Source organism: Doryrhamphus excisus, chromosome 5 (assembly GCF_030265055.1).
Source record: "Doryrhamphus excisus isolate RoL2022-K1 chromosome 5, RoL_Dexc_1.0, whole genome shotgun sequence".
NCBI classification, from domain to species: Eukaryota; Metazoa; Chordata; class Actinopteri; order Syngnathiformes; family Syngnathidae; genus Doryrhamphus; species Doryrhamphus excisus.
The window spans coordinates 1,103,187-1,125,473 of NC_080470.1; the positions used below are offsets into that span (position 1 = coordinate 1,103,187).

Below are 22,287 nucleotides of genomic sequence, written 5' to 3' on the forward strand. Positions count from 1 at the left end.
TTGTAAAAGTACCAGATGGAGGGGTAGGATTTAATAAGCTTTGCTTCTTCCTACTCCTTTTGGACATGTGGAACTGGGAACTGATTATGTGATGCATTCAATTGTAATCTGATGCATGTTCAAATGAAATTAAACCATTACCATTACCTAGTATTGCATGTATCTCGACATTTTGGACGAGTGCATCCAACAATATCATGATGAGCGACAAACAAACAACAAAAGTCTCAGTGAAGAAGAAATGTGATAAACTACATCACTAAATATGCTTTGAAAGCTTAATGTGTTGCAGTCGGGGGCCCCTAAGAGGGCTTCTCTACTCCTAAACTGACTCGCTCACTCTTCCTTTCTCCTTCAAATCCCTTTCACAGGCCCGCTCTCAATATGCTTTTTTTTTTTTTTTTGTCTTTTCCCTCCAGCTCTGTTGCACTTGGCTGACTTTTAGAGGCAGGTGAAAGAGCGCAGCAAAATAATCCAAAGAATTTGTGGGCGAGTGAGAGAGACAAAGAAATACACACAAGGAGCGCTTGAGATTACCACAATAAACTGTTGGTCTGGTTCAAACTGTGCCTACTGGTTGCGGTTGGATGTCTTGGAATCACAGTCGGCAGACCCTGGACTGAAGCGCCTGACACTTCCAAAGATAAGATACCACGTGAGAAAACACGAGTGTGAACAGTCAAAATAAGAGTTCTTCACCCCCCAAGGAAAACATCGGGAAGGTCATAAGTGAAATTGGTGAAAACATGATATCAACGTTTAACTCCCGGTGCACGGTGGTCGAGTGGTTAGCACACAGACCTCACAGCTAGGAGACCCAAGTTCAATCCCACCCTCGGCCATTTCTGTGTGGAATTTGCATGTTTTCCCCGTGCATGCGTGGGTTTTATCCGGGTACTCCGGTTTCCTCCCACATTCCAAAAACATGCTAGGTTAATTAGCGACTCCAAATTGTCCATAGGTATGAATGTGAGTGTGAATGGTTGTTTGTCTACGTATATGTGCCCTGTGATTGGCTGGCTACCAGTCCAGGGTGGACCCCGCCTCTCGGCAGAAGACAGCTGGGATAGGCTCCCCACAACAGTATCACTCGGATACTGTGAACATCCAGCAGCAACACAACATTTTGAGATTGAGACTTATATGTAAGACTTTCTTCAATACTGTATATATATATATATATATATATATATATATATATATATATATATATATATATATATATATATACTGGGTCAGGCAAAAATGATCTGACACATTTGTAGGTTAAATAAAAGGCAAATAAAGTAAAGTAACAATTTTTTTTTTATTTTTTGCTTTGTTTCTTTATAATGTCATTGTTTTTAAGTTTTTTTTCAGTTGCTGGCATGAATTGGACTGGTGAGCATTCATTCAATTTGGTGGTCCTTGAACGCACCATAGTTGTGTGTCTTGTGATGCAGATTGAGACTTATATGTGAGACTTTCTTCAACACTGTATATATATATATATATACAGGGTCAGGCAAAATGATGTGACACATTTGTAGGTTAAATAAAAGGCAAATAAAGTAAAGTAACAAAAAGTGTTTTTTATTTTTTTTTGCTTTGTTTCTTTATAATGTCATTGTTTTTAATTTTTTTTTAGTTGCTGGCATGAATTGGACTGGTGAGCATCGCACCTTCAAAAGAAACAAATCTGTAACTGCAACATAACGAGCGTTCCGTTTGCACTTCAGTCTTGGTAGACATGATCCAGTACCAGCTCCAAAAAAAAACATCTTGTTATGGGTTACCAACTTCAGAGCTACTGGATCTGCATTGAAATGAAAATCAACCTCGCACCATCAAAACTGGTTTCCAAAATAAAAACACTTTTTTGTATTTTTACTTTATTTGCCTTTTATTTAACCTACAAATCATTTTGCCTGACCCTGTACATACATGCATACTACATACATACGTACATCCTTTGAATCCTTTGAACGTACAGTTCTTGTCCTACCAGAGTCTTTTGTATGCGCCTGTGCCTCGGAGTGATTTCTTGAGTAAGCTCAAATGTGCATTTGTGCGCCTTGCAAGCTTTCGGGGTGGTTACGTGTGCTAATGCCCAGCGCCCAGGAATAAGCGTGCCTTTCAGCGAGCGCACATGCGCATGCATGGCCCGGGTGCACGTGCGCTTGCACACCACAGAGAGACGACTGAGGGTGATACTGATGAGTGATGCCAGAGGTGGTTTTTCTACCATCCTCTCTACTGACTTGCTGGCTCGCTAATGGCCTCCTCGCTGGCTTGGCTGACCGACTTGCTGCCTCTCAGACTGCCTTATTTGGTAGCAAGGGAGAGCGGGTGGGGGTGGCATCGGGGTAGTGCGAGGAGGAACAGTGGTGTTCTGTTTACATGGAGGGGGTCAGGGGGTCAATGCACCAGTGTGCCACGGAGTAAACCCAGATCACTTAAAGACTGCAAGACAGCCAGCAAGTCGTTGCTCCTCCTCCATCTGGATAGATTTCTTGCTTTTCTTGCTAGCTTTTTTATGAAAAAATACATTTCAAGCATAACTTTCACAAATTTAGCCATATACTGTACATATACACTACCGCTCAAAAGTTTGGGATCACTTGCAAATTTCTTTGTTTTCCAAAGAAAAACACATTTTCATGCATTTCACAAATAATGAAAATGAATGATATGATTTTGAAAGAAGGATGTATATTTTTGCATAGAGGCCTACTATCAACAACTGTCAGTCCTCTGCATCAATCTCCTGGTATGGCTGCTAATCCAAGTTTTATAAGGCTAATAGATGATTAGAAAAGCCATTTTAAAAATCTAAACTAAAACTAAAATCTCTTACCATGCTGTTAACTACTCCCTTCAGAGAGCAGCACAAACTGGGTCTAACAAGGACAGAAAAACGCTGCACAACTGCGCAAGAAGAAACAAAGAAACCAAGAAGAATTATTCCATATGATCGGTGTCGGAATCGGTCAATTTTCCAAATTGTCCATAGGTATGAATGTGAGTGTGAATGGTTGTTTGTCTATATGTGAACATATACTGTGAACATCCAGCAGCAACACAACATTTTGGCATGACTACTATTTTGATAAAAAATATACTGAACCAGGGCTGCACAGCGGCCGGGTGGTTAGCACACGGGCTTCACAGCTAGGAGACCCGAGTTCAATTCCACCCTCGGCCATCTCTGTGTGGAGTTTGCATGTTCTCCCCGTGCATGCGTGGGTTTTCTCCGGGTACTCCGGTTTCCTCCCGCATTCCAAAAACATGCTAGGTTAATTAGCGACTCCAAATTGTCCATAGGTATGAATGTGAGTGTGAATGGTTGTTTGTCTATATGTGAACATATACTGTGAACATCCAGCAGCAACACAACATTTTGGCATGACTACTATTTTGATAAAAAATATACTGAACCAGGGCTGCACAGCGGCCGGTTGGTTAGCACAAGGGCTTCACAGCTAGGAGACCCGAGTTCAATTCCATCCTCGGCCATCTCTGTGTGGAGTTTGCATGTTCTCCCCGTGAATGGTTGTTTGTCTATATGTGCTCTGTGATTGGCTGGCGACCAGTCCAGGGTGTCCAGGGCACCCCCGCGACCCTCGTGAGGTAAAAGCGGTAGAAAATGAATGCTGTGCACCGCCCGTTTTTTCTCATGTTTTTGCTGTTTGGTGTGTCTTCTACTTCTGTAAAGTATCTTTGAGTATTTTGAAAAGCGCTACACAAATAAAGGTATTATTATTTATTATTAAAGACAGCCTGAAATCTTTCCATGTTTTTTTTTTTTTACTACTCTGGGGCCCTGGACAGTTGAGCGGAGTATGTAGAAAGGAAATTAAAGGCAACCATCCTTATAGTTTAGCTCTTGTCCGCTTGAGTGCATGCATGCCTGCCTGCCTGCTTGTCTGCCTGTGTTCCCTAAGCAATGTTTATGCTATTCCCTGCTCAGGACAGAATAGATTCGCCCACACAGCACTGTGCTCTCAACCAGAACCTAAGTAGGTATGGCAAGCCCGAGCCGCAGTCCCATTCACGCTCATTCCTCTGGATTAAGTCGGATGGCCTGAGGAAACACGGCACTGGCTACATTAATAGACCCAAAGATAGCATCTCTGCACCCCACCCTGAATATATACATATCCCTGCCATTTGTGTTGGGAGGGCATCACAAGTTTGTTTATTTCTTCCCTCGGCTTCTCTGGAGTTTCACAGGCTATCGCCGGGCTACATGGGAACTTAAATTGCTTAGTCTGCTGAATGTTTAAAGGTCTCTGCGGTGGTGTGAAATGTCACGGGGAAGATGCGTTCATGTTCAGCGCATGCCATTGTCTGCATTGACGAAGCGGTCGAGCTGTGCTGAAGCCATGAAAAAAATATGCTGGCTCATTTCCAAGGAGGCAACACGGCTTAGTTCTGTTACCTCGCAGCAAGAAGGTCACATATTTGGTCCCGGGTTTGGTCCCAGAGGTCAAAAACCTGGAGGTTAGGCTAAGTCAAGACTTGTGGGTGTGAATGTTAATGGTTTTTGGTCTCGATTCTTCCACATATCTTTATATCGGTACTGTGAGTGCGAAAACAGAGGAGCGAACCAGCAACCTTCAGGTTTGGGAGACAACCCAGCGTTGACGCCGTTTAAATCTGTTTTTAATGTTTAACTTTTTATATCTGACTGCTGTGGCGGTTGAGTGGTTAGCGCGCAGACCTCACAGCTAGGAGACCAGGGTTCAATTCCACCCTCGGCCATCTCTGTGTGGAGTTTGCATGCTCTCATGGGTTTTCGCCGGGTTAGGGTTAGGGTTCCAAAAAACATGCTAGGTCCCACATTCCAAATAATACCGGTATATAATGTTGTTTGTTGCAGTTGCAAGTGATGATGATGGCTGGGTTTGTTTGAGAGATGAGGAAGAGTATCACAAGTGACATTTTGATGAACTGGTACTGTACTGTGGAGACAGGAATCACAAACTTTGGGTCATATGAAGAATTTTGCAACACGGCTTAGTTCTGTTACCTCGCAGCAAGAAGGTCACATATTTGGTCCCCGGGGTTTGGTCCCACAGGTCAAAAACCTGGAGGTTAGGCGAAGTCAAGACTTGTGGGTGTGAATGTTAATGGTTTTCGGTCTCGATTCTGACACGTTTTTTTCCATATATCTTTATATCGGTACTGTGAGTGTGAAAACGGAGGAGCGAACCAGCAACCTTCAGGTTTGGGAGACAACCCAGTGGTGACGCCGTTTAAATCTGTTTTTAATGTTTAACTTTTTATATCTGACTGCTGTGGCGGTTGAGTGGTTAGCGCGCAGACCTCACAGCTAGGAGACCAGGGTTCAATTCCACCCTCGGCCATCTCTGTGTGGAGTTTGCATGTTCTCATGGGTTTTCGCCGGGTTAGGGTTAGGGTTAGGGTTCCAAAAAACATTCCCACATTCCAAATAATACCGGTATATAATGTTGTTTGATGCAGTTGCAAGTGATGATGATGGCTGGGTTTGTTTGAGAGATGAGGATGAGTATCACAAGTGACATTTTGATGAACTGGTACTGTACTGTGGAGACAGGAATCACAAACTTTGGGTCATATGAAGAATTTTGCAACACAGCTTACTTCTGTTACCTCGCAGCAAGAAGGTCACATATTTGGTCCCGGGTTTGGTCCCAGAGGTCAAAAACCTGGAGGTTAGGCTAAGTCAAGACTTGTGGGTGTGAATGTTAATAGTTTCCGGTCTCGATTCTGACACGTTTTTTTCCACATATCTTTATATCGGTACTGTGAGTGTGAAAACGGAAGAGCGAACCAGCAACCTTCAGGTTTGGGAGACAACCCAGTGTTGACGCCGTTTAAATCTGTTTTTAATGTTTAACTTTTTATATCTGACTGCTGTGCCCCGTGGCGATTGAGTGGTTAGCGCGCAGACCTCACAGCTAGGAGACCAGGGTTCAATTCCACCCTCGGCCATCTCTGTGTGGAGTTTGCATGTTCTCGCCGGGTTAGGGTTAGGGTTCCAAAAAACATGCTAGGTCCCACATTCCAAATAATACCGGTATATAATGTTGTTTGATGCAGTTGCAAGTGATGATGATGGCTGGGTTTGTTTGAGAGATGAGGATGAGTATCACAAGTGACATTTTGATGAACTGGTACTGTACTCTGGAGACAGGAATCACAAACTTTGGGTCATATGAAGAATTTTGCAACACGGCTTAGTTCTGTTACCTCGCAGCAAGAAGGTCACATATTTGGTCCCCGGGGTTGGGTCCCAGAGGTCAAAAACCTGGAGGTTAGGCTAAGTCAAGACTTGTGGGTGTGAATGTTAATGGTTTCCGGTCTCGATACTGATACGTTTTTTCCACATATCTTTATATCGGTACTGTGAGTGTGAAAACGGAGGAGCGAACCAGCAACCTTCAGGTTTGGGAGACAACCCAGTGTTGACGCCGTTTAAATCTGTTTTTAATGTTTAACTTTTTATATCTGACTGGTGTGGCGGTTGAGTGGTTAGCGCGCAGACCTCACAGCTAGGAGACCAGGGTTCAATTCCACCCTCGGCCATCTCTGTGTGGCGTTTGCATGTTCTCATGGGTTTTCGCCGGGTTAGGGTTAGGGTTCCAAAAAACATTCCCACATTCCAAATAATACCGGTATATAATGTTGTTTGATGCAGTTACAAGTGATGATGATGGCTGGGTTTGTTTGAGAGATGAGGAAGAGTATCACAATTGACATTTTGATGAACTGGTACTGTACTGTGGAGACAGGAATCACAAACTTTGGGTCATATGAAGAATTTTGCAACACGGCTTAGTTCTGTTACCTCGCAGCAAGAAGGTCACATATTTGGTCCCGGGGTTGGGTCCCACAGGTCAAAAACCTGGAGGTTAGGCTAAGTCAAGACTTGTGGGTGTGAATGTTAATGGTTTTTGGTCTCGATTCTGACACGTTTTTTTCCACATATCTTTATATCGGTACTGTGAGTGTGAAAACGGAGGAGCGAACCAGCAACCTTCAGGTTTGGGAGACAACCCAGTGTTGACGCCGTTTAAATCTGTTTTTAATGTTTAACTTTTTATATCTGACTGCTGTGCCCCGTGGCGATTGAGTGGTTAGCGCGCAGACCTCACAGCTAGGAGACCAGGGTTCAATTCCACCCTCGGCCATCTCTGTGTGGAGTTTGCATATTCTCGTCGGGTTAGGGTTAGGGTTCCAAAAAACATGCTAGGTCCCACATTCCAAATAATACCGGTATATAATGTTGTTTGATGCAGTTGCAAGTGATGATGATGGCTGGGTTTGTTTGAGAGAATAGGAAGAGTATCACAAGTGACATTTTGATGAACTGGTACTGTACTGTGGAGACAGGAATCACAAACTTTGGGTCATATGAAGAATTTTGCAACACGGCTTAGTTCTGTTACCTCGCAGCAAGAAGGTCACATATTTGGTCCCGAGGTTGGGTCCCACAGGTCAAAAACCTGGAGGTTAGGCTAAGTCAAGACTTGTGGGTGTGAATGTTAATGGTTTTCGGTCTCGATTCTGACACGTTTTTTTCCACATATCTTTATATCGGTACTGTGAGTGTGAAAACGGAGGAGCGAACCAGCAACCTTCAGGTTTGGGAGACAACCCAGCGTTGACGCCGTTTAAAACTGTTTTTAATGTTTAACTTTTTATATCCGACTGCTGTGCCCCGTGGCGGTTGAGTGGTTAGCGCGCAGACCTCACAGCTAGGAGACCAGGGTTCAATTCCACCCTCGGTCATCTCTGTGTGGAGTTTGCATGTTCTCATGGGTTTTCGCCGGGTTAGGGTTCCAAAAAACATTCCCACATTCCAAATAATACCGGTATATAATGTTGTTTGATGCAGTTGCAAGTGATGATGATGGCTGGGTTTGTTTGAGAGATGAGGATGAGTATCACAAGTGACATTTTGATGAACTGGTACTATACTGTGGAGACAGGAATCACAAACTTTGGGTCATATGAAGAATTTTGCAACACGGCTGAGTTCTGTTACCTCGCAGCAAGAAGGTCACATATTTGGTCCCGGGGTTGGGTCCCACAGGTCAAAAACCTAGAGGTTAGGCTAAGTCAAGACTTGTGGGTGTGAATGTTAATGGTTTTCGGTCTGACACGTTTTTTCCACATATCTTTATATCGGTACTGTGAGTGTGAAAACGGAGGAGCGAACCAGCAACCTTCAGGTTTGGGAGACAACCCAGTGTTGACGCCGTTTAAATCTGTTTTTAATGTTTAACTTTTTATATCCGACTGCTGTGCCCCGTGGCGGTTGAGTGGTTAGCGCGCAGACCTCACAGCTAGGAGACCAGGGTTCAATTCCACCCTCGGCCATCTCTGTGTGGAGTTTGCATGTTCTCGTCGGGTTAGGGTTAGGGTTCCAAAAAACATGCTAGGTCCCACATTCCAAATAATACCGGTATATAATGTTGTTTGATGCAGTTACAAGTGATGATGATGACTGGGTTTGTTTGAGAGGTGAGGAAGACTATCACAAGTGACATTTTGATGAACTGGTACTGTACTGTGGAGACAGGAATCACAAACTTTGGGTCATATGAAGAATTTTGCAACACGGCTTAGTTCTGTTACCTCGCAGCAAGAAGGTCACATATTTGGTCCCGGGGTTGGGTCCCAGAGGTCAAAAACCTGGAGGTTAGGCTAAGTCAAGACTTGTGGGTGTGAATGTTAATGGTTTTCGGTCTCGATTCTGACACGTTTTTTCCACATATCTTTATATCGGTACTGTGACTGTGAGTTGTTTGATGCAGTTGCAAGTGATGATGATGGCTGGGTTTGTTTGAGAGATGAGGATGAGTATCACAAGTGACATTTTGATGAACTGGTACTGTACTGTGGAGACAGGAATCACAAACTTTGGTTTTCGGTCTCGATTCTGACACGTTTTTTTTCCACATATCTTCATATCGGTACTGTGAGCGTGAAAACGGAGGAGCGAACCAGCAAACCTTCAGGTTTGGGAGACAACCCAGTGTTGACGCCGTTGTTACCGCGAGGGTGTAGAAGCTCACTGGCGCACATTAACCAGCCGATAGCGGCGTGCTGAGAGAGAACACGGCGTCTCTAGATGCCAGCTGTAAAGATTAGCAGAGCTTTGTTTAATTGTGCCGCTAACATCCTGGAAACCACTCTCGAGAGTTAACCGCTCCCTTTTTCTTATAAACTGTCTTTAAAGCTCAGCCAGCGGTTGCCGCTGCTGGTTCACTCCAGTTTGCTGAAATCTTAAACATAACCGTGCACGTTAGGTCACATGGATCAGCAACAATGGAGGTACAAAAAAGTGGCATCAGGGGACACATGCATATGAAATATAGCTGCAAAAACATTTGGCAATTGCCTCGACTTTTAGAGCTTGTTTAAATTGATCTGATGTTGTAATCCTAAAATAAGAGAAAAAAAAAAATCCCACATGAAACCCCTGCAGTGCCCCTTTGAGGCAGAGTGATACATCAGCCGACTGACCCAAATTGCCTTAGTTAGAGCCAGCTCACCAGTTGGAATAAACAACATCAAACATTATAGACACTGAACTTTGATCCAATTACAGTTTGCCTCCTTTTTTAAAGCACAGGGAAAAAAAAAAATATGCACAATAAATCAGCTTGCAAAGCGTAATCTAAACATCCTTCAAAGCCATCCCCAGTGGAGGCTAAATGATAGGCAGTAAAAGCAGCTGTACTCGTGCTGTCCTGGTTTCCAGAAAGGCTGCCTGGAATTTGACATATTTTTTTTTTTTCCGACATGGATTTCAAATGGTTTATTATCAGTGACAACAACACATATCACCGTCACTTAGGACATACATTAGGAGGCTCACACCACAGTCCAGTTACTGTATATGCGTACATTAGGCACTGAGGTGAGGTACCAATAAGCACTTATTTCATATTAGTAGTGTTCAGTAGGTTACTTACACTACCGCTCAAAAGTTTGGGATCACATGTTTTTCCTGAGATCTGGCTTTTTCTTGGCAGTCCTGCTATTACGTCCAGCATCCTGAAGTGGCCGCTTCACTGTTGATACTGACACTGGTGATTGACGCCTACTATTTAGTGCAGCTGCCAGGTGACCACCTGTCTTAAACTACACACTCTCACATATTTGTCTGCAGCGTTTTTCTGTCCTTGTTAGACCCAGTTTGTGCTATTGCTAAGGATTTTTTTTGTCTTATTAATTAATTGGTTACAGACCTGCCAGCGAGAAATTAATTTCCATGATACAGGATTCCAAGTCAATACATGGAATATTTTTGTCGAAAATCTGTTTATGACTTTGTAAATACGAGGGATTTATGTTGCCGATTTTGATACCAATCATCCATGAGTGAAATTGACCGATTCCGACACCGATCATATGGAATAATTCCTGTTTGTTTCCTCTTGCACAGTTGTGCAGCGTTTTTTTGTCCTTGTTAGACCCAGTTTGTGCTATTGCTAAGGATTTTTTTTGTCTTTCATGATTACAGTCACCCCTGGTTTAATTAATTGGTTACAGACCTGCCAGCGATAAATTAATTTCCACGATATAGGATTCCAGGTCAATAAATTGAATATTTTTGTAGTTAAAGCAAAGAAAATCTGTTCATGACTTTGTAAATACGAGGGATTTATGTTGCCGATTTTGATACCAATCATCCATGAGTGAACTTGACCGATTCCGACACCGATCATATGGAATAATTCCTGTTTGTTTCTTCTTGCACAGTTGTGCAGCGTTTTTCTGTCCTTGTTAGACCCAGTTTGTGCTATTGCTAAGGATTTTTTTAAATCTTTCATGATTACAGTCACGTCACCCCTGGTTTAATTAATTGGTCACAGACCTGCCAGCGATAAATTAATTTCCACGATATAGGATTCCAAGTCAATAAATGGAATATTTTTGTAGTTAAAGCAAAGAAAATCTGTTTATGACTTTGTAAATACGAGGGATTTATGTTGCCGATTTTGATACCAATCATCCATGAGTGAAATTGACAGATTCCGACACCATTGTGTTTGTTTCTTTGTTTTTTCTTGCACATTTGTGCAGCGTTTTTCTGTCCTTGTTAGACCCAGATTGTGCTATTGCTAAGGATTTTTTAAATCTTAATTAATTAATTGGTTACAGACCTGCCAGCAAGAAATTAATTTCCACGATATAGGATTCCAAGTCAATAAATGGAATATTTTTGTAGTTAAAGCACGGAAAATCTGTTTATGACTTTGTAAATACGAGGGATTTACGTTGCCGATTTTGATACCAATCATCCATGAGTGAAATTGACAGATTCCGACACCGTTGTGTTTGTTTCTTTGTTTCTTCTTGCACAGTTGTGCAGCGTTTTTCTGTCCTTGTTAGACCCAGTTTTGTGCTATTGCTAAGGATTTTTTTGTCTTTCATGATTACAGTCACCCCTGGTTTAATTAATTGGTTACAGACCTGCCAGCGATAAATTAATTTTCACGATATAGGATTCCAAGTCAATAAATTTAATATTTTTGTAGTTGGAGCACGGAAAATCTGTTTATGACTTTGTAAATACGAGGGATTTATGTTGCCAATTTTGATACCAATCATCCATGAGTGAAATTGACCGATTCCGACACCGATCATATGGAATAATTCTTCTTTGTTTCTTCTCGCGCAGTTGTGCAGCGTTTTTCTGTCCTTGTTAGACCCAGTTTGTGCTGCTCTCTGAAGGGAGTAGTTAACAGCATGGTAAGAGATTTTAGTTTTAGTTGAGATTTTTTAAATGGGTTTTCTAATCATCTATTAGCCTTATAAAATGATGAACTTGGATTAGCAGCCATACCAGGAGATTGATGCAGAGGACTGACAGTTGTTGATAGTAGGCCTCTATGCAAAAATATACATCCTTCTTGGAAAATCATATCATTCATTTTAATTGTTTGTGAAATGAAAAAAAATGTTTGTGAAATTAGGGTTAGGGAATTCTTTTTTTCTTTGGAAAACAAAGAAATTTGCAAGTGATCCCAAACTTTTGAGCGGTAGTGTACCTCTGCCATCTTTAAGAAAAGATAATTTTTAGAACGTGAATCAAACAACAACAGACCACAGAATAAAATGACATTTCCAATAATTCTCATCCCGATAAGGGGGGTTTTGATCTTGAAACACGAAGCATTATTACTCATGTTCAGTATAGTTAAGTATGAAGCGCATGGCATTGGAGTTTGCGCTTCACTTTGGGTCGAATGGAGTTTTAAATGAAGTGGACAAAGGAAAAAATTGTCAAGGCCTCCCTCTGAAAAAAAGCTACCGATGGGGGATTCGGAATGAAAGACGAGCTGCAGCGCAGGAGGAGTCCCTCACTGCCATTCTGCAGTGACAGGTAGATAATAGCGCACGCTCAGTCTCAGCTCACCTGTCAATATGGACGGACAGGCTCAGTGCAAATACTCGGACATGTATGACAGTTTGTCATACATCAATCTTTGGTGATGATTAGCTCGGGAAAAAGGATATCTTTTCAACTAAACCTCATGCATATTCATGGGATATGCAAATTGCACACCAGATTTGACGAGTTTTTTTTTTCGCTGTGAATGTGGGGACTAGTTTGGTATATTTACTAAACATGTATTTTTGTTTTTTTTTGGTTAACATTTTTTTTTTTGGTTAACATCAAAAATTTATAGCAGGCTTTTGCCTCGGTTTGCATACATTTTCAATCACACTTGTATTGTTGTGTTATTAATGCTCTTCCATACACTGTCATGCATGACTCGTCACTGATGAGGGCAGCCCTTTCATAATTATCCAATCCAAACAGTGCTTGTAAAGTTAATGACTGTTATGATGGCGATGCTTTATTTCCATCATTTATCTTCGACATTTAAAATCAGACTTGGCGATTTGGCTCATTATTACAGTGAAACCTTGGTTAGCATATGCCTCAGTTAGCATATTTTTTGGTTAACATGAAAACAAATAATAGCTACATTTTCCGGTGGCGCATGTCATCATAGTCAAACTATGAACTTACATTACATTAAGTGTATTATGTGTTTTTATAACAAAATGCTCTTGGTGTCTATGATGTCATCAGTGGTTGACACTGTAGTTATTTGCTAACTAACACAGTTATGCCTCAAGTCTCGGCTGCAAAATAACCCACAATGGAGCCAAATAAAGTTGCAAGTGCCAGCATTTTCATAAAGAAGGTGCTCATTTTGACATTTTTGGCTTTCTGAAACTGATTACCGTATTTTTTTGGACTATAAGTCGCTCCGGAGTATAAGTGGCACAAGGCCAAAATGCATAATTGGTAGAAAAAACATATAAGTCGCACTGGAATATAAGTCAGTTGCAAAATAACCCACGATGGAGCCAAAGAAAGTTGCAATTGCCAGCATTTTCATAAAGAAGGTGCTCATTTTGACATTTTTGGCTTTCTGAAACTGATTACCGTATTTTCTGGACTATAAGTCGCTCCGGAGTATAAGTCGCACAAGGCCAGAAATGCATAATTAGAAATAGAAATAGAAAAAAAAAACATATATAAGTCGCACTGGAATATAAGTCGCATTTTTTGCGGGTAATTTATTTTACAAACTTATTAACAAATTTATTATCCAAAAGAATAGAGAACAGTCTGAATCGGTGTAAGATATGCTAACACAATGAATGGTTATTCAGTTACATGAAAAAAATGTTTATGTAACATACAACCGTTTTTTCATTTATTAAGTCGCTCTGGAGTATAAGTCGCAGGAACAGCCAACCTATGAAAAAAAGTGCAACTTATAGTCCGGAAAATATGGTAGTTTTTTTTTATTTATTTATAAGTCGCTCTGGAGTATAAGTCGCAGGAACAGCCAACCTATGAAAAAAAGTGACACTTATAGTCCGGACAATATGGTAGTTTTTTTTCCATTTATAAGTCGCTCTGGAGTATAAGTCGCAGGAACAGCCAACCTATGAAAAAAAGTGTGACTTATAGTCCGGAAAATACGGTAGTTTTTTTTTTTTTCATTTATAAGTCGCTCTGGAGTATAAGTTGCAGGAACAGCCAACCTATGAAAAAAAGTGCGACTTATAGTCCGGAAAATATGGTAGTTTTTTTTTTTCATTTATGAGTCGCTCTGGAGTATAAGTCGCAGGAACAGCCAACCTATGAAAAAAAGTGTGACTTATAGTCCGGAAAATATGGTAGTTTTTTTTTCATTTATAATTCGCTCTGGAGTATAAGTCGCAGGAACAGCCAACCTATGAAAAAAAGTGTGACTTATAGTCCGGAAAATACGAAAAATTAGATTGACATTATTTCTTATATGCAGAATTGAGTCAAATAACCAAGATTTCGGTGCACTTACACATGTATCACATGACAAAGGGGCAGTGCCCCAGCACATGCACAATAAATAAACTTGTCTCACAGTTGAGTTCGATTCCTTTGGAGCAATTTCCTTAATGGCTGCAGGTTCTGACTCCAGAGGCATTTTGCCTTTAGCTCTTTTTTTTTTTTTATGCAGTTCAAAATGAAATTACCATTCCTGCTAAAATCCAAAGTCACATGGCTATCACACTATCTGGCAAAATAATCCCAATATGATTAACGTCCGGCTCTATTTTTTTTTTTTCAAATAGGATTATCCTACACTGCGGCTGTTGCAGATTTACAGTGACGGAGTTGCACTGTTTAAACTTAGAACAGAATAAATAGAGACACACATAGAGGAGAAGAACAGGCCAACTGGGGACGAGTTTTTTTTTTTTTTTTTTTCCGTAGAAGAAGAAAATGGCGGCACACTGCGAGTAAATGAAGGGTCCCCACTTACCACTGGCTTGTTTTCAAAACCTCTTTAACTTCATATCTTCGGCTACTCCGGCAGCTTCTTCTTCTTCTTCTTCTTCTCGTTACTTGCTCATGCGTACCTTTCAAGTTGAGAAAGAGGGAGCGAGGAGGGAAAGAGAGAGAGAGGGGAAAACAGGGGAAATGAAAGAGAAACATTAATGAAAAGGACTACTAAATGAAGCGCTTCTTCAAGTGGTAGGTGGGTGGAAGTCGACGAATGCTCAGATGAGTTTATTTCATTCTTTCTTCTTGCCCTTTGTGACCGCGGGACGGTCGGATGAAAATCCCTCCAGGCTTTTCTTTTTTTTTTTTCTGATCATTTTCTCCTTCACATGGCTAATGAGTCAGGTCTGAATATGTCAACGCTGAATGTTCTCAGGCTGTATGTTCTCAACAATATTTTGCGTTCTGTTGTTTCTCCACCTAAATACGTTCCTTGTTTTGTTCCTTGTGACGCCCTCGGGTTTTGGTCTTTGGTTGCGCTGGTCTCCACCCACTGAGCCTCCACGGTGAAGCAGAGGGAGGTTATTTCCTGCGAAAGGTCACAGGAGCCGCATAATGCTATGAATATCATTTATGGGATGCCCAACAGGAGTATGTTTAAGTAATATGAACGCTGAAGTCTTCCACATTCATACAAGATTCATATCGGTGACCATGATATGATTTATCCACGAGGCATTACGGAGCCTTGCATGCATTCGTCTTCTGCAGTCAGTCAAGTGCTTGGCTTGTTTTAAAAACATTGCACGTTTCGTGCGCACATAAATTTGCAATCAAAGTTTTTCAACCCGAACGCCCGATCCTAATTTATTTACAATAAAACTGGTCAAATTTAGAGCAGACCCGAGTTCGATTCCACCCTCGGCTATCGCTGTGTGGAGTTTGCACGTTCCCTCCGTGCATGTGATGGTTTTCTCCGGGTATAAAACATGCTAGGTTAATTGCCGACTCCAAATTGTCCATAGGTATGAATGTGGATATGAATGGTTGTTTGTCTATATGTGCCCTGTGATTGGCTGGCGATCAGTCAAAGGTGTACCCGAAGACAGCTGGGATAGGCTCCAGCACGCCCGCGAACCTCGTGAGCATAAGCAGTAGAAAATGAATGAATGTTTGGTGTAGTTTTAAGCAATAAAAACAATCACAAGACGTGTTCATGTTTAGTGCAGGCTGCACAGCTTGGAGACCCGAGTTCGATTCCACCCTCGGCCATCGCTGTGTGGAGTTTGCACGTTCCCCCCGTGCATGTGATGGTTTTCTCCGGGTATAAAACATGCTAGGTTAATTGCATGGTTGTTTGTCTATATGTGCCCTGTGATTGGCTGGCCACCAGTCCAGGGTGTACCTCGCCTCTCTCGCCCGAAGACAGCTGGGATAGGCTCCAGCACCCGCACAACAGTATCACTCGGATACTATGAACATCCAGCAGCAACACAACATTTTGGCATGACTACTATTTTGATGAAAAATATACTGAACCAGGGCTGCACAGCGGACGGGTGGTTAGCACACAGGCTTCACAGCTAGGAGACCCGAGTTCAATTCCATCCTCGGCCATCTCTGTGTGGAGTTTGCGTGTTCTCCCTGTGCATGCGTGGGTTTTCTCCGGGTACTCCGGTTTCCTCCCACATTCCAAAAACATGCTAGGTTAATTAGCGACTCCAAATTGTCCATAGGTATGAATGTGAGTGTGAATGGTTGTTTGTCTATATGTGCCCTGTGATTAGCTGGCCACCAGTCCAGGGTGTACTCCGCCTCTTTGGCCCGAAGACAGCTGGGATAGGCTCCAGCACCCCCACGACAGAATCACTCAGATACTGTGAACATCCAGCAGCAACACAACATTTTGGCATGACTACTATTTTGATAAAAAATATACTGAACCAGGGCTGCACAGCGGATGGGTGGTTAGCATAAAGGCTTCACAGCTAGGAGACCAGAGTTCAATTCCATCCTCGGCCATCTTTGTGTGGAGTTTGCATGTTCTCCCTGTGCATGTGTGGGTTTTCTCCGGGTACAAAACATGCTAGGTTAATTGGCGACTCCAAATTGTCCATAGGTATGAATGTGAGTGTGAATGGTTGTTTGTCTATATGTGCCCTGGGATTGGCTGGCGACCAGTGCAGGGTGAATTGACAGCTGGGATAGGCTCCAGCACCCCCAGTGAAAAAAAATGAATGAAAGTTCTCCTGCCTTGTCTACTTCCTCCTCCCAACATGGCTGCCGTATCCCAAGACTGTAATATACTGAAATTCTGAAGCAAAAAATGATGAGACTAGGACGAGATTAGGATACAACACAGACCTCTGCCAAGGTCAAAGAACCCTAATTTGGAAACAACGCCATACCGGACCACCTTCAGATTCCACATTCCTCCACCTGCCGGAATATTGTGATTAAGATTCATGCATTATTCCGTGTTTTTTTTCCTCCCCTTTAGCCGTTTCCCCAAACAGCAAAATAGTTATTGCATAACCATGCTAGCGAATAAACAAACAACCAAAATGCCTACAGAAGAAACAGTTTAGTTGGGTTTCTCCAAAAAAAAAACAAACTTACTGAGAAGTCCCTAGCGTATTAGCCGAGGTAAAAAGGTGCGATTACTGACTTTTACACTATTTCTATTTTTGGGTGTCGAGTCTTCCAGCATCCTCAGTGGGCATGATTACCAGGACAGTCAGTGGTAAACATTTTTTTTTTTTTTTATTACGACCGGCCACTGAGGGTCAAGCTTGGCTCTTGCTGGCCAAATTAGGATAAACTAACAGGCTGGCTGCAGAACGATCTCCTGGTGCACCGTCGGCAGGTACAGGTGTATGTGTGGGAGTGTTGGGGAAATTTAGGAGGGGGGGGCGAAATATAGTAGCATGCGGCGTGAAAACAGCAAAACAGTACACAAGAGCTCAAGTGTGTGTGAGAGCGAGAGGGGGGAAAAAAAAATGATCTGCAATCCCCTCACACGCTTTGCCTGCCAAGACAAGCGCAGGGGAATTTTTTTAATGTACAGCATTTATTCACTGCACACACGCTGTCGCGCTACCGCTTCCTCCGTCGCATGAGACACTCCCTTCGCCGGGCAAGTCGCCATTAATCAGCCGGAATGACGGGGCTAGCGGAGTAGCACGGAAGCTAAACGTCATCCTAAATCAACATTCCAGATAACGGGAATGTGTCCCGGCATTCCGACCACACCACCGCGCAGGTGACATCGTCGCCTCTGAAAAGCGCCCTCAAAGACTCTTAGTTCTCGCAGTGCGTGTGGGGTGGGGGTCGGTTAAAACTTGGTGCGCTCGCGTGGACGGCAGCTTCTGTTTGTTTTTCTCGTGACCCTGCGACATATTGGCGTTGAGTTTTAGTCACCGTGCTGCGACAGATGGCCGAGCATCATGGGGGCAGGGCAAATTGGGAAACGGAACGCGTGCCCAGAGATGAGTTCGTGCGTTATGGCCGCAACGGTACAGTACAGGAGACTTGACATCCGATAAGCGTGTATGAAATGTAGAGCTGCAATTAATTAATCAATGCGTCGATGGATAATCAATTAGCCGATTAATCTCCGGTTATCCAATGAACTGCAGAGTTGCATGTTTTTTTTGGGGAATGTGGGAGGAAACCGGAGTACCCGGAGAAAACCCACGCATGCACGGAAATAACAGTGCAGCCCCCGATGGATAATCAATTATCCGATTAATCCGATTAATCAATTATCCAATGAACTCCAGAGTTGGCCGGCATCGGGAACCGTGACAAACAAAGTGCATAATGTAGTAGAGTAACTACTTAGTATTATACAGTATAATATAAAGTACAAATTTGGTGCCAGATTGTCACAATAATTTAACTGACCACGACTAAAAAGGACACCACTTTCACTATTGCACCCTGTCTGTACAAAATACCGCTCTAAATAGGCATACAGTAGTCAAACATGATTATTTAGTATTATATATAGATATATATAGATTATTTATATATATATATATATTGTGACTTGAATCATAGTCTATGATTGTTTGAGTCTATTTTATGTCTTACTTTCTCCTTCAATGTCTATTATTCTGGGTAATACACACGTAAAGGTGATTATAGGGGTGTTATTTTATGTTTAAGAGGGCTCTAATATTGTTTAAAAACCACATTTAGAAGGTTGTAAGAGGTTCTAAAACCAATGAACAGCGATAAATGAGGGACGACTATAAATATATATATATATATATATATATATATATATATATATATATATATATATATATATATATATATATATATATATATATATATATATATATATATATATATATATATATGGGGGTAATACACACGTAAAGGTGATTATAGGGGTGTTATTTTATGTTTAAGAGGGCTCTAATATTGTTTAAAAACCACATTTAGAAGGTTCTAAGAGGTTCTAAAACTAATGAACAGTGATAAATGAGGGACGACTATAAATATATATACACACACACACATATATACATATATACGTATATATACATACATATATATACACACACACATATATATATATATATATATACATATATATATATATATATATATATATATATATATATATATATATATATATATATATATATATATATATATATATATATATATATATATATATATATATATATATATATATGGGGGTAATACACACGTAAAGGTGATTATAGGGGTGTTATTTTATGTTTAAGAGGGCTCTAATATTGTTTAAAAAACACATTTAGAAGGTTCTAAGAGGTTCTAAAACCAATGAACAGCGATAAATGAGGGACGACTATATATATAAATATATATATATGTACAGACTGTCCAGTGCAGGGCGGACATGACACACACACACAAACACACACACACACACAAACACACACACACACACACACACAGACTCCCATGTTAGCTTCCATCAGCAGTCCGTGCTGTCTCGATATGGCATCCTTGAGAGGAAAGCCTTTCCAAGTTTCCAAATAGGCAAGTACGCTGGTTAAGAGCATCAGCTCCGTGCTGAAAAAGGCACACGTGAGAAAGAAAAAAATAAAAAATAAAAAAAAAATGGAGATTGCTATTTGAATTCAAACAGTGAGGTGATGCACCAGGCAAGGTCCTTTTGGATTCGGTTAAAAAATAGACATTCATTGGCAAATAACCTCCTTTAGTCATTCAAATGTATTTCAAAATACTCCAGGCTACGTTCTGACCCAAATGTAGTACTACAAATGTCCGACCTTGCATGCACTCATTTTGCTGCGTACCCTTGAATACAGAATCAAAACAGCAATGCACTTCACCTTCACATTGCTCCGAACCTGCACCGTTACGGCACAACCGTCAAGAACCCTTAACAAGTTTTTTTGTTGACCGCGATAACTTCAAGTGTTAGGACGCAGCCTCGTGGTAAAATGATATGAAAATTAAACCATTGCCTTAATTGTTATCTTTGTATACACATCAATATAGTACATCTATTGTATGTGTGCTGATACTCTATCACACAATCAACTGGGAATATGCAAATACACCCAACGGTTGTATCTTAAATTATATATATATATATATATATGTAAATATATATATATCACGCCTTCAATTTTAGAGCCTATCCCAACTGACTTTGGGTGAAAGATGGTCACCACCAATTATAGGACAACGTACTGTGCATCCGTGTTGCCTGCAAATCAAGTCAGGCGAGCCAACCACTCCACCACGGGTCTCAAACTCAATTTGACTGAGTGCTGCTGGAGGTACCGGGGGCGTATTTAGTCATACGGGGGGGGGGGGGGCCCAAGGCAAAGCTAGTCATTGGGGCCCCTCCACATACACTGCATTGACGGAAGTTTTATTCTCACCTCGACGCAAGGTATTTAGTGTGAGGAGAAGAAAATGGTTTTATTTTTATTTTTATTTTTATTTTTATTTTTATTTTTATTTTTATTTTTATTTTTATTTTTATTTTTATTTTTATTTTTATTTTTAAGTCATTTTTGAGAAGATAATATGTAGAAATAATTCATGGTAATGGTAATGGTTTAATTTCATTTGAACATGCATCAGATTACAATTGAGTGCATCCCATAATCAGTTCCCAGTTCCACATGTCCAAAAGGAGTAGGAAGAAGCAAAGCTTATTAAATCCTACCCCTCCATCTGGAACTTTTCCAATCAGTAACTGTTACATTTGTTCACTTCCTGCTTTCATTATATAGTTTAAGTTGTTTTTTTATATTTTTTACTTTTAAAATTTAAAATTTTTAAAAATTTATAAATTTTTTAAAATTTTTTAAATTTATAAAATTTATAAATTTTTTAAAATTTTTAAAATTTTTAAAATTTTTTAAATTTTTTAAATTTTTTAAATTTTTAAAAAAATTTAAAATTTTTTAATTTTTTAAATTTTTTAAAATGTTTACATTTTTTTTAAATAAAACATTCATATCTATGGACAATTTGGAGTCGCCAGTTAAGTCACTCAGAAGAAAAACATGCAAACTCCACACAGATATGCCCAAGCGGAGATTGAAACCCAATCTTTTTTCCGACTCCCTGACTGTGTGGCCAACATACTAACCACTTTTTCGCACCGTGCGGCCTGCCTTAAGACCAAAAAAAATCCAATAATCATTTTTTTTATGAGACATTATGGGGCGGGCTGCACGGCGGTCAAGTGGTTAGCACACAGACCTCACAGCTTGGAGACCCAAGTTTAATTCCACCCTCGGACAACATTTGCATGTTCGTGGGTTTTCTCCGGGTACTCCGGTTTCCTCCCAGTTGGACTTATGTCTAAATGTCTGCAAACCAAGGCAAAATGTGTTAACTCGGGGCGTCTGCTAACTGAGGTTCTGTTGTACATTTTTGATGACGACCGGTTCTTGTTTCCAAGTATTAACAGGCTGGACAACAAGGACATTTTGTGATAAAAATACACTACCCGGTTGGACTTATGTCTAAATGTCTGCAAACCAAGGCAAAATGTGTTAACTGGGGGCGTCTGCTAACTGAGGTTCTGTTGTACATTTTTCTGCTGCTACTGAAAATGAGAATCCATCTATCCATTTTCTATTCTCACTAGCATGCTGGAGCCTATCCCAGCTGTCTTCGGGCGGGAGATGGGGTACACAGCTAGGAAACCCGAGTTCAATTCCACCCTCGGCCATCTCTGTGTGGAGTTTGCATGTTCTCCCCGTGCATGCGTGGGTTTTCTCCGGGTACTCCGGTTTCCTCCCACATTCCAAAAACATGCTAGGTTAATTAGCGACTCCAAATTGTCCATAGGTATGAATGTGAGTGTGAATGGTTGTTTGTCTATATGTGCCCTGTGATTGGCTGCCTGGCCACCAGTCCAGGGTGTACCCCTGTTTGTCAACAAACATGTTATTCCCCATTGGAGCGGTTAAATGTGCTGTCATTTCCACGTTGGTACCATGATTGTCGTTTACGTTCTCTTC

The 22,287-nt window shown here is 41.1% G+C and overlaps 1 protein-coding gene across 6 annotated transcripts in view; it reads right to left on the reverse strand.

Moving 5' to 3' along the window:
- Positions 1–22,287, reverse strand: part of ptprsa (protein tyrosine phosphatase receptor type Sa) — a 355,150-nt gene that overhangs the window by 265,079 nt on the left and 67,784 nt on the right. For all 6 annotated transcript variants that reach the window (XM_058074048.1, XM_058074046.1, XM_058074043.1 and 3 more), the window contains exon 2: positions 14,817–14,913. The gene's annotated coding sequence lies outside the window, so the exon portion shown is untranslated. The remainder of the gene's footprint in view (positions 1–14,816; positions 14,914–22,287) is intronic.